This window comes from Petaurus breviceps, unplaced genomic scaffold (assembly GCF_028583685.1).
Source record: "Petaurus breviceps papuanus isolate PSGF00001 unplaced genomic scaffold, PetGlider_PUasm1.0 174, whole genome shotgun sequence".
Taxonomy (NCBI): domain Eukaryota; kingdom Metazoa; phylum Chordata; class Mammalia; order Diprotodontia; family Petauridae; genus Petaurus; species Petaurus breviceps.
This window is the reverse complement of record NW_027185761.1, coordinates 12,628,603-12,641,904: the sequence shown is the minus strand read 5'-3', so window position 1 is coordinate 12,641,904 and position 13,302 is coordinate 12,628,603.

Genomic DNA, 13,302 nt, shown 5'->3' with positions numbered 1-13,302 from the left:
TTGTGGGAAGGCTAAAGGATGGTGTGGCTCTCTGCTTCACTGTGGTGTATTAACTTCTGTGTTGCTAAGATGAATTTGGTCTCCTGGTGTTGGAATTTGGTCTTCTGGTGTCTGAATAAATGTTTTGCTTCTATTTTCTATATGGAGAATCTTTTATATTTCGCGATTGAGAACTATGCCAGCATATTTACAATTACTGTTCATGCTGTGAATATTGTGTTGGTGCTACACCCTTCTGCTTTCATTTGTCCTAATATGTACCCATGACTAAGATCATTGAAAAGTTTATTAATCCTGGTATAGTTCTTCACAGATTTTTGATAATAACTCTCAAAAATTCTCTGAACATAGAGTAATAAGTGTTTCTTTCTTAGGGTTCTCACTCCCTACTAATATACTGTGATTTAAGAGAGGGTCTGAGAAATTGACCTGCCAATTGACAGCTTCAGACTAGGATTTTACATCTGGTACTTTCATTATCATTCAAATTATTCATAATTTCTCATACCCTCCCAAAGGCAATGAGATTATCCATGTACACCAGTACCTCTAGTTAGTTCATATCTCTACCTCCCTTCTTCATAAGATGCTGAAATATGACAGTGCCCTCCAAATTCCTTAGATAATATGCTTAAAATAGTTGTATCCTGATGGGCAAATGAAAACTATCTTCTCACCTTCCCCTGCCATGGGAATTAGATAGTACCAAGCATGCAGCTCTACTATTTAAAATTACCAACTGCTTAGCAAACAATCCAGGGCATCTTGAACTCATAGCACAAAATCCTATTCCATTGTAGTTCCCTTGCTGAATGTCCAAAAGTCTAAACATTTCTGTGTACATTCTTCATTCTACTATGGACAAGGCATATGGACTACTGAACTCTGATAAAATTGATGTTTAGCAGATACTTTAGGTGATTTCTGAGATTTTTTCATCTCAGAAAAATGTGATCTTCTGAGAATGCTCTTGAAAAGGTCAGGAGGGTTTTCAGAAGAAGAAATACAAGCTATCATTAGTCATATTTTAAAATGTTCCAAATTGCTAGTAATTACAGACACTCAAATGAAATATCAGAGACAAAACCAACTCTTTGACAAAAAAGGAAAATGTCAACTGTTGGAAAGGTTGTGGGGTAAAAACCAGGTACATTAAAGCACTATTGGTAAAGCTATAGACTAGTCTAGAAATTCTGGAGAGCAATTTGGAACTATGTCCCCCCCAAAGTTATTAAACTGTGCATAGCCTTTGACCCAGAGTTACCACTACTAGGTCTGCCCACCCCACAAAGAGATCAAAGAAATAGGAAAGGGACTCATGTACAAAAATATTTATAGTAACTTTTCTTTCAGTGGCAAAGAAAGTGGTACTGAACAAATTATGACATATGAATGTGATGAATACAATTGTACTGTAAGATATAATGAAGGGGATAGTTTCAGAGAAACCTGAGAAGAATTGTATGAACTGATGCAGAGTGAAGTGAGCAAAACCAGGAGAACAATTTATACAATAACAATAATATTGTAAAGACATAGAAACTCTGGGCAATGCAATGACCAACCACAATTTCAGGAGATTCATAATGAAATATGCTATCCACCAACTGCTGTTGTTGCTGTCCTTTGTTCTAGAAGAAGACCAAAATGACATCATTACATTAGGGTCAAGGTACAGTGTTTCTGACTGTGGCTCATCAGACCAGTATGAGTTCAGAAGACTCTACCACAGGTTGGGCACAAGTGGTCCATGTGAACATTTGGAGTTATATCTTTTACATTTGCACTTCTTTTGAGCTACTACAATTCTGCTTCCCTCAGAGAGCATAGCACCTTCTTTGATGTGGGCACACCATGCTGGGCAGACCTTTGCCAGTGTTTTCCATGTCTTGAAATCAATTCCAAAGTTCTTTAGAGAGACCTTGAGAGTATCCTTGTATCACTTCTTCTGACCTCCATGTGAGCCCTTGCCTTGTGTATATTCTCCATAAAAGACTCTTTTTGGTTAACATACTTGTTTGGCATTTGAACAGTGTGGCCAGCCCATTGGAGTTGCCCACTCTGCAATAGAGTTTGAATACTTAGCAGTTCAGCTCGAAGAAGGACCCCAGCATCTGGAATCTTATCTTGCCAGGTGTTCTTCAGAATCTTCCTAAAATAATTCAAATAGAAACAATTTAGTTTCTTAGCATGGCACTGATAGATTATCCAGGTTTCACAGGCATATGACAATGAGGTCAGCACAACATCTCTGTAGACCTTCAGTTTGGTAGGTAGTCTAATACCTCTTCTCTTCCACACTTTCCTTCAGAGTCTCCCAAACACTGAGTCAGCTCTGGCAATGCATGCATAAACCTCATCATCTATGTGTACATGCCTGGCAAGTATACTGCCAAGGAAAGTGAATTTATCCACAGCATTCAAATTTTCTCCATTTGCTGTAACCAATGGTTCCACATATGAATGGTGTAGTGCTGACTGGTGGAGAACCTCTCTTGTCTTGGTGTTAATTGTTAGTTTGAAATTAGCACAAACAGTAGAGAATCATTTGTGCTTTCCTGCATCTCAGTTTCACAGACTGCATTGAGTGCACAATTGTCTGCAAACAAAAAAGTCATGCACCAACTCTCCTTCTACTTTAGTTCAGGCTTATAGCCTTTTCAAGTTAAATAATTTTCTTTCAATGCAATAGCTGACCTTGATGCCATTTTTGTTCTTGTTGAAGGCATGTGACAACACTGCTAAAAACAATGTGCTGAAAAGCATGGGAGCAAGCACACAGTCTTGCTTCATTCCATTGGTGACTGGGAAAGTGTGAGAGCATCATCTATTATCCAGAACCTGTTCAAGCATACCATCATGAAACTGGCTTCTCCAGATGACCAAATCTTGACAAAATTTTCCACAAGCCCTCGTGACTGACAGTACCAAAGGCCTTGATCAAGTCGATGAACAGTTGTGTACAGACCTCAGTTCTGCTCTTATAAGTTGTAATGGTAATGTAATTTTGAATTTGAAGATCCCTTTGTGTTGGCAAAAGTAGCAGGTACTTAGCTCTTAGTAACTGATCAAGACTCCTGTTTCCTGTTACTGATGTAACAGGAAGGGGTTGGCTGAAACAGGCTATGTGTATATAAGGAAAAGCCCCAGAGAGGCACAGTCAGAATTTCCTTGAGAGCAAGATCTGGTGGCAGAACAGCTCCAGGAGAATGGAGAACTGAGTCCTGAGAACTTGTGGTGGTGGAGCTTCTTCTGAACAGGATCCTAGGAGCCCAGAGCCAGGAGCCAGGAGCCCAGGTGACTGAAGCATGACCAGGATGCTGAGACTTTGTTTGTGGCTTGGTTGAGCCTTGAATTCACTGGAGCAGAAATGGTGGAGGATCTGACATGGACCAGACCCTGTGAACTTCAGTGTGGAGCAGGACCTGCCCAGACAGCTAGTCAAGGAACTGGGAGCTGTATGCCATTGAACCCAGGTGACAGTCTGGTGAATCCAGGTAGAATCTAGGACGATGGAAGGGGATCCAGGGAATCTGAGAATAGGCCCCAAGTCAAGATGCAAAGACCTCTCCCTGGGTACTGAGTAATTATGGAATTATAGTTTACTAGTGTCCTAAGGGGTGGAGAGTTTTGTGATATTGTGATATGATACTTAGTAAGACTTTGCTGAATAAGAGACTGATTTGTACTTTGAGTACTTTGAGATATTGTTACTGATAAGTGACTGATTGAGTTAATCAAGACTTTGCCCCAAGAGTGGAAGACTTTGACACTACTGATAAGTGACTGATTGAGTTAACTTAAGAGTGACTATTTTACTTTGAGACTATGTTGTCAATATTATATTGTGATTTTCTGTGATAAGTTGTAATATTGTGAATGCTGTACCTTGATTTCCTGTGGATGTTTTTCTTTTGTCATGGAATAGAGTGATCACTATACTGTGTAATCAGAACCTTAAAAGCTGTTCACAGTAGTATTCTTCTGGAAAGCTTTTGTGCATGGCATTACATAAGTTTGACTCAGTTCTCTATTTATTTGAGAGATAAGACCTTTATCAGAGAAACTTTCTATAAAAAAATTTTTCCCTGGTTTTTGCTTTCCTTCTAATCTGGGCTACATTAGTTTTGTTTGTACAAAACATTTTTAATTTAATGTACTTAAAGTCATTCATTTTACATTCTGTAATACACTCTATCTCTTGTTTGATAATAAATTCTTCCCTTATCTATAGATCGGACAGGCAAACCATTTCATGCTTCCCTAATTTGCTTATGGTATCACCCTTTATGTCTGAATCATACCCATTTTGATTTTGTCTTCATATGTGTTATGAGATGTTGGTCTACACCTAGTTTCTGCCAAACTGCTTCCCAGTTTTCTAAGCAGTTTTTGTCAAACCAAAGTTTGGATTAGCTGTTGTTACTGATAATTTGTGACCAAGTTATATTGTGATATTGAATGTATAATTGGCAAGGCAGGTGCTTATATGATAGCTATTGTTGAAGGGCATATAGTATATATTTTATGTGGAACCACAACAAATGGTTCCATGTGTTGTGTTCAGTGTGTGTGTGTACATCATTATGTTTCTGCATATGACCTTTGTATTTATCTATAGAATATAACCCTATTATATAATGCAATGATTTATGTATTGAATGAGATGTATGATCTCTAGTATACAATTTTGTTATATACATATTATTGATTCTGTGATATGTGAAATGTGATATATACTCTGTTTCTGCATGTGTGGCTGCTTACTACATACTTCTCTCATGTGAATGGGCTATATATATTTATACATATACAAGTGTGTGTACATATCACACATATACACCATGTACACACATGTGTATTATAGTATGTAGTTAAGTCAGTGAATAAACATGCATTTATTAGATGCTTACTATGTGCCAAGTCCTGTGTTAAGCATTGGGGATAGAAAGAAAGTTTTAAAAAAAAGCCCTTCCTTCAAAGATCTTACATTCTAAAGGCAGAGACAACGTGCAAATAAATAGGTGCATACATTACTTTCCAAATTAGACGGAAGGTAATCTTAGAAGGGAGAACGCTACCATCTGGATGTATCAGGAAAAGCTTCTTGCAGAGGATGAGATTAGATCTCAATCTTAAAGGAATCTAAGATGTCGAAGTGAGAAGGCTGAGCATGACAGGCATGTGGGACAGGCAGTGCAAATGAACAGAGAAGGCTGAGTTGTCAGGTGTGAGGAACATCAAGAGGGAGATTGTAAATAGAAAAGAAGGAGGGGGAAAGGTCATAAAGAGCTTTAAAATCCAAGTGGAGAAGTTTATATTTGATCCTGGGGGTCATAGAGGAGCCACTGGAGCTCACTGATATTGGAATGACACAGTCAGATCAAAGCTTTAGAAAAATCTCCTTGGCGGCTGAGTGAAGGATGGGTTGAAGTTGAGAGAGACTTGAGACAGGGAGACCAGTCAGAAGCTCTTGAGATATTGTTTAGGAGAGTAGTGATGAGGTCCTGAAGTCAGGGGCCACCTGTGAGTGAAGATCAGGGGATGTATAGGAGAGATCTAGGTTATATTCTAGCTCATATATAATATGTATGTGTATTTGCAATATGTATTTATATATTGCATGTGTATTTTAGTGTAGCCAGGGTAATTTACAGGGATGGCAAATATACATACAGCTTTCCTCCAGAGATTCTTAGCGCCTGGGGCCATGGACTTTTACTAGATAAACATAGAATGGTGGGGCTTTTGAAAGGAACAATTAGAAAAGAAATAAAAGAGGGCTGGAACTGTGTGATACTGCTACTAGAACATGTAGCAGTAGCTATGTATGCTCCATTCTGCTCTGGGTTTTATCTCCTTCCTTCTTATCCCAGTCATCCATTGGATGGATACTGATGCATCCTAGTTACAGTAGGAAGTCTTGTGGCTACTGCTGATACTTGGCCTACAGAGCCCATGCTCCTCTACACTCTGGGCAAATGACACTGTTGTGCAACAGCAAAGGTCTTGAGTCCACTGAGTTCTTGGTAAAGTGGCCATGGCTTCTTAACAATGAGGACTTGCTCCTCCTATGGTAATAGCCAGTTTGGTATTCCTGTGTTTCCAGTTTCTCTAGGTTAACTTTGGGGACAGGACCAGGCCACAGGGCCCAAAGGAAATTTGACTCTTAACCCTTCAATTCTGGGGTTGGGGAAAGACAAGGTAGTTTCCTTGAGCCATAGGAACTAGGAGAATTTATTGCTAAAATATTTCCTTGATTTAGTGGTACTTTCTATGTTAAATAAATAGTTGGATTGAGTAACCTCCAGGTTACTCAAGTAACCTTCCAGCTCTACATCTATGCTTCTATGATCTGTGATTCTATGGAATTTTAATAATTTGTTAGCTACGGTTGATCTCAGAAAAGGATAAGGAATTACCAGGAGGTGAGAATGAAAAGAGCCAAAGAGCCTGGGAGTTAAAGGGGTATACCCCCCTGTTGCATTTGAGGGGGCAACGTGTAATGCTGGTTTTCTCTTTTCCTTTTTATATGTATTCTTGGTAATCTAGAATTTGTAAAGTATCTCATGCTATTATTATAGAAAATAGGGAGAGATGCATAAATAGATTTTAAACTGGTTGAATGTCCATCCTCAAAGAGTAGTCATTTATGGTTCCATATCAACTTGGAAAAAGATTTCCAGTGACTTATCACAAGGATTTCTTGACTTCATGTTATTTAACATTTTTTATCAGTAATATGGATGAAAGGATAATTGGTATCTTTTTTCAAATTTCAGATAGCACAAAGCTGGCTATGGGGAAGAAAAGATAGCTAACATACAAGATGATGACAGAATCAGGATCTACAAAGATCTTGACAAGCCAGAGCAGTGGACTAAATCTAACAAGGTGATATTCAATAGGGAAAAATGCAAAGTTTTAACCATGGGTTCAGGAAATCAACTGCAGAAATACAAAATGAGAGGCACATGACTGACGATATAGCAGTTTATCTGAAAAATAATTGGGGGGTTTTGTGGATTGCATGCTCGGTGGGAGTCAACAGCAAGATATAGCATCTAAAAACTTAGGTATTTTAAGAAAGGCATAGCCTTCAGATATAGGGAGGTGATGATCTCACTATCTGCCCTGGTCAGACCACAACTGGAATAGGCATGTTTTAAAAAGGATTTTAGAAAACTGGAGAACATTCAGACAAAGGTGAGCAACCAAGATAATGATGGGTCTTCGGTCTATGCCATCTGAGGACAGATGGAAGGAACTGGGAATTTTTAGCCTGGAGAAGAGCAGGCTCAGGGGGATGTTAACAACTGCCTAAAAATATGTGAAAGCTTGTCGTATAAAAGAGGAATTAAACTTGTTCTGTTTGGTCCTAGAGGGAAAAACTGGGAGCAATGGGGAGAAGTTGCAAAAAAAAATCTTAGACTTTCTGTAAGGAAAAATATCTCAATAATTAGAACTGATCAATAATGAAATGGGTTGCCTCGAGAGATGAATCGCTCCTGCCTAGAGAAATTCAGGTGAAGGCTGGATAACCACTTGTTGGATATAGACTAGGCTAGATGGCCTTGTGTTCCCTTCCAACTGGGAAATTCTGTTTCTAAGTCAGGTAGATGGCATAGAGTGGAATGGGCACTATAAAGAGCACCAAAATATAGTGGCAGTGACAGTGGCAGTGGCGGGAGAGGGGAGACAGATAGTAAGAGTTCAGTTGAAGCAAATATCCTGATAAACCAAACCATTTCAGAGACCCAAGAGGTCCAGAAAACAGTACCTTCATAATAGAAAGGTTTTTCACATTTTTTTAAGGGGAAAAGAGTTATTCCTTGGAGAGGAAACATTTATGTTCCCCCATGCCTGGCATTTTCTATTGGCAGTAGAGTTTTTTGGGTTTTTCTGTCTTTAAGTCAAACACTGCACCTTGATCCTTTTTCAAAGGGTCATCCATACCACATTAGGATATATTCATTTTTTTTAAAAAGCAATTGGGGTTAAGTAACTTGCTCAAGGTTACACGGCCAGTTATTTCTGGGTGTGGTGCTAAGTATCAGAGCCCGGATTCAATCCCTAGGTCATCCCAACACTGGGGCCAGTGCTTTTACTCGCTGTGCTACCTGGACGCCTCTGGATATATTCATTTTTGTAGGGTTTCATTCTTCAGGAAAGTTTAAAAAGCTGTGAAAGGCAAAAGTCAATCAGGGGAGCTGATTTTTGGGAAAGGCAGTCTACCAGCCAGGTCTGGATCCTTCGCATAGGAAATCCCTGATGGAAAACAAAATCAGATGGGATCATAAAGATCACATCATCCTACCTCAAACAACATAGCAACCCCTGAAAAGTAACAAAACCTATAATCTCTGATTTAGGGTGTTCATGTCTTTCCACATGGGTCACTGTGGCAGAAAGAACAGTCTCTTTTCCACAAAATAGGTGACCCAGGGAAAAATGGAAACCAATGCCCATATTCTCTCTGATCTTGGACAAGCAAAGGTGCCTACAAATGGAGCTTGCCAAGTAAAGTCGTGGGCATGCATTTTTTAAAACTTGGAAAATGTCGTTTCCTCTTTAGAGAAAAGTCCTCAGATAAAAGCAAAATAAGACCCAATTAACAAGTAGCTTTGTTGTTTAATTCATATCTTAACTAATTAATGTTGATTGGTGCTTTGAAATAACCAGATGAAAGGCCCCAGAAGGGCAATGAGAATCCATTCATTCCTTCTTCCTGAAGTTTCCGGTCCTGTGATGCTGCTCCTGGCTGGGCATTTGGGTAAAAATGTACATCCCCAAAACTCCTTTGAAAAAAGAATCTGGGTGTTATAATTGAGTTAAGAGATGGGAAAACCCAGAAAGCACAAATACCAACATAACATTGGATGATTGATTGAAAAAAGAAGTTTTTGCCAAAGGTTTAAATTTTCCTTGATTTTGAAAAAAAAATTCCATTGTCAAATTTTTGTTGAAAATGATAAGATTTCCAAGATTAGCCCTTCATATATTTCTACTCATGGTTCCCTCTCCAAAACTGACTTATAAAATTATGCTATAGGAAGCATAATTATCAATAGTATTGGCCTCAGATTCTTACTCTTGTAAAACAGGGAGGGAGGGCCTCCTTAAGTGTTTTCTAAGGCCCTTTCCACTACTGGTGTCCTATGGCTACACCAACATATGATGATTTAGATACCTGAAGACTAAGGATGTGTAGTTAAGTACAATTTTCACAAGTTAGGAACAAGATGCATTTATGCTTCCAGAGCTTTTTTTTTTTCATATGAGAAAAAACTTGATTGGATGCTTCTTGTTAATTTTTTATCTAGATGTTGATAGGTATGTGCAATGTGCCCATTTTCTTTTTTTTTTAAGTGATTGGGGTTAAGTAACTTGCTCAAGGTTACACAGCCAGTTATTTCTGGGTGTGGTACTAAGTATCTGAGCCCAGATTTGATCCCCAGGTCATCCCGACACTGGAGCTGGTGCTCTTACTTGCTGAATCACCTGGACACTCCTATGTGCCCATTTTCTAGGCTAAATCTCAAAGCAGTTAGGATGGAATAGATCCTGGGTGGTATCTTTTCCTGCAGAAATTAGAAATAAGTAAATAATTTTAATAGCATAGCTAGTATTTATGTTGCATTTTCCAGTTTGCAAAATGCCTGGAAATTCATTATCTCCTTTGAACCTCATAATGACCTTGTGAGATAGGGGTTATCATTATCCCCATTTTACAGTTGAGGAAACTGAGGCAGACAGTAACTTGCCCAGGGTCATACAACATATGTTTTCTTCCATCTCATATTCAAAGGATTTCTAAGTACCAAAGAATGTGAAGCTACTGCTTCAGGAGAGCCAGAGTTTCTTCCTGGCTTTTTTCAGAGTGAGACTACCAGGAAAGCTCTGAGCTACCCCTTAAAAGGCACCAAGTGGCAGAAAACCTAAGTCAGTGTAATTCATTGCTTTTTGGAGGCAATCTTGACTGTAGGGTCATCCTGGTCACTGTCCTGCCATACTTTTAGCTTCTCCAGTTTTGTCAAAAACAAATCTGTCTGATTCATTGCAACCCAGCTAGAGTTCTTAATGGTGACTTCCTCCACCCCATCTGGCTTTCGAACAAGGAGTCTGGTTCATTCCCATTGATGTTCCAATTTATCCTCCTGAGCCATCTTTGCCCTGTCCCAAGTTCTGAATTCTAAGTAACAACCTCCAATCCCCCTGATCAAGTGCTTGCCCAATTCCCGACTCTAAACCTCCAGCCTCAACATCTGTCCACTTGGCCAAACTTCCTTTTGCTTATTCACTCATAACATCTACCAGCTAGATCTTGTCCATCCCGAACTTGGCAAGCAAAACCACAGGACATATCCCATTTAATCTAAGTCAAGCTGTAGCCTGATCAGGCAACACCTGGCTTGCCCTCTTTTGGCCTGTGACTGAAATCCATAAAGCTGTGAAAGTCAGCATGTGTCTTTTTTTTTTTTTTTAGCAATTGGGGTTAAGTAACTTGCTCAAGGTTACACAGCCAGTTATTTCTGGGTGTGGTGGTGCTAAGTGTCTGAGCCCAGATTCGATCCCCAGGTCATCCCAACACTGGGGCCAGTGCTCTTACTCGCTGAGCCACCTGGCTGCCCCTAGCATGTGCCTTAATTGAATGACAAGAGACATCTTAGGAGTCAGAAGAACGAGGTTCATACTCTACAGCTGAGACTTACTACCTGAATAACCAATAGCTTAGCCTCCCTGGGCTTTGGTTTCTTCATCTATAAAATAAAGGGATTAAATCCGATAACTTCAGAGTTCCCTTTTAGATCTAGATAAAAGATCCTAATTTATCTTAAGTCTTAACAGTAAACAAACTATCCTTTGATTTCAAAATTTTAAATGAACATGACCCACCAAAGTGGATGTTATCTATCAGCTGCGGGGTAAAAAAAAATCTTTCATTGCCCTGTGGCTGACTTGCCAGTGTGGCTCTCTAAACCTGTCTGTGAGAGCCCTTAAGCAGCAAATGGGGTCAGTCTCCAGGCCTGTTATCAACTTATCCAGGAATTGTCAGAGCTCAAGTGCCACTGAAATATCCTCTTTGGCAACTAGGTGGCATAGTACCTAGAACACTGGACCTGGAGCCACCAAGGCAGGACTTTGAATCCTGACTCAGAGACTTCACCAGCTAGTTGTATTATACTGCAAGTCACTTCACCTTTCTTCAGCCTCAGTCTCCTCCTCTATAAAATGGGGATAGAAGTGACACCCACCTCATTGGGTTGTTGTAACAAAGTAAAGTGTTTTGTAAACCTTAATACTGAGGTCAATGCATACTGCTGCTGTTGTTGCTGCTGCTACTACAACCACTCCTCTACTACTACTATTGGTTAAGTTGTGTTAGTTGGGTCCGACTCTTCCTGACCCCATTTGGGCTTTTCTTGGCAGAGATACTGGAATGGTTTGCCATTTCCTTCTCTAGCTCATTTTACGGATGAGGAAACTGAGGCAAACAAGGTGAAGTGACTTGCCCAGGGTCACACACAGCCAGTAAGGCCAGATTGGAACTCATGAGGATGAATCTTCCTGATTCTAGACTCAGTGCTCCATCCACTGTGACACCTAACTGCCCAATCCTCCTCCTCTTCCTCTTTTCATTATGATTAGGATTATTACCCATGATCACTTCCATACCATAATGAGGTGTGAGAATAGGACTTTGATGTTCGTGTAGTAGCACTTTAAGATTTGCAAAATGCTTTGCTGATATGATTTCATTTGATCCTTACAACAACCTTGTGTGGTAGGTGCTTTAGCTAGTACTTCATACCAGAGGAACCTTGTATTTTTTTCTTGATAGGATAATTAGACCATTGAGGGTGATGCTGTAGCTGTGAATGCTTAGATTTCAATGGAATAATTGGCAAAATCTTTCATGATTTCTTTGTGGGCAAATGGAGAGAAATAAGGGCCAACTGTGATATAGTTAGGCAGATTTGCACCTAGATGAATGACTAGACCCAAAGAGAAATTATTAATAATGTCAGCTGGTCCCTAGTGGAGAACCCCAGGAATCTTTGGTTGGTCCTGTGCTGTGCAACATTTTCATCAATAGCCTGGATTAAGGTATAGATTGTATTTTGGTCAAATTTCAAATGATATAAAACTTGGAGGCATAGCTAACACACTGGATGACAGAGTATGGATTCAATTGCCTTGCTAGAAAGTTAGGCCAAATCAAGACAGATGAAATTTAATGGGCACATATGTAAAGTTCCTTACTTGGTTTTAATAAAAAAAAAATCAACCTCCTAAATATAGGATTGGGAAGGAATTGTTAGACAACAGTTTCTGTGAAAAAGATCTGAGGGTTTTGGTGGACTTTAGTCTCATTAAGAGTCAAGAGTATATGATAGGACATTAAAAAGTAAGAGGGAGGGTAATGCTCTCCTGGGCAGCATTAAAGACCTGTGATGCTTGTAAAACCTATATTGAATTGCTTATTTTCCCAGTAAGGGTGGGTGATGAGGGAGATAGGGAAAGAATCTGGAATCCAAAGGTTTAAAATCAAATGCTTAAAAAATATATATAGGGGTGGCCAGGTAGCACAGCGAGTAAGAGCACCTCCTCCAGTGTTGAAAAGACCTGGAGATTGAATCCCGGGCTCAGACACTTAGCACCCACCCAGAAACACCTAGCCGTGTAACCTTGAGCAAGTTACTTAACCCCAATTGCTTAGGGGAGGCCAGGTGGCTCAGCGAGTAAGAACACCGGCTCCAGTGTAAGGATGACCTAATATATATATATATATATTATCATTATTTTACATGTAACTGGGAAATAAGATATACATGCACTGGGGCATAGAGATTCACCATGCCCTACTGGAAAGTCGGAGGGGGGATGGGGGAAGATATAGGAGAGAGCAGATTGGGGGAGGGGATATTCAGTGGGATGGCTGTTTTGGGGTGGTGAGTAGGGGAAAAATGGGGAGAAAATTTGTAACTCAAAATCTTGTGGAAATGAATGATGTAAACTAAAAAAATAAAAAAATAAACTACAAAAAAAATAAAACTGTGATGTCCAAAATGAAGGAAATAATCCTTCTGATCTACTCTGCCCTGTTCAGGACAAATTTGGAGTACTGGGTTCAGTTCTGAGTACATGTATGTGTTTTAAGTAAAGATCTAGACTCAGTAGAATACATACAGAAGAGGGTCAGCAAGATGGTGAGAGAAGTGGAGAATATACCATATGAAATAAAGTTGAAAGAAATGGGGAAGAGATTAGTTAGGGGCCACATGATAGTCATCATTAAGC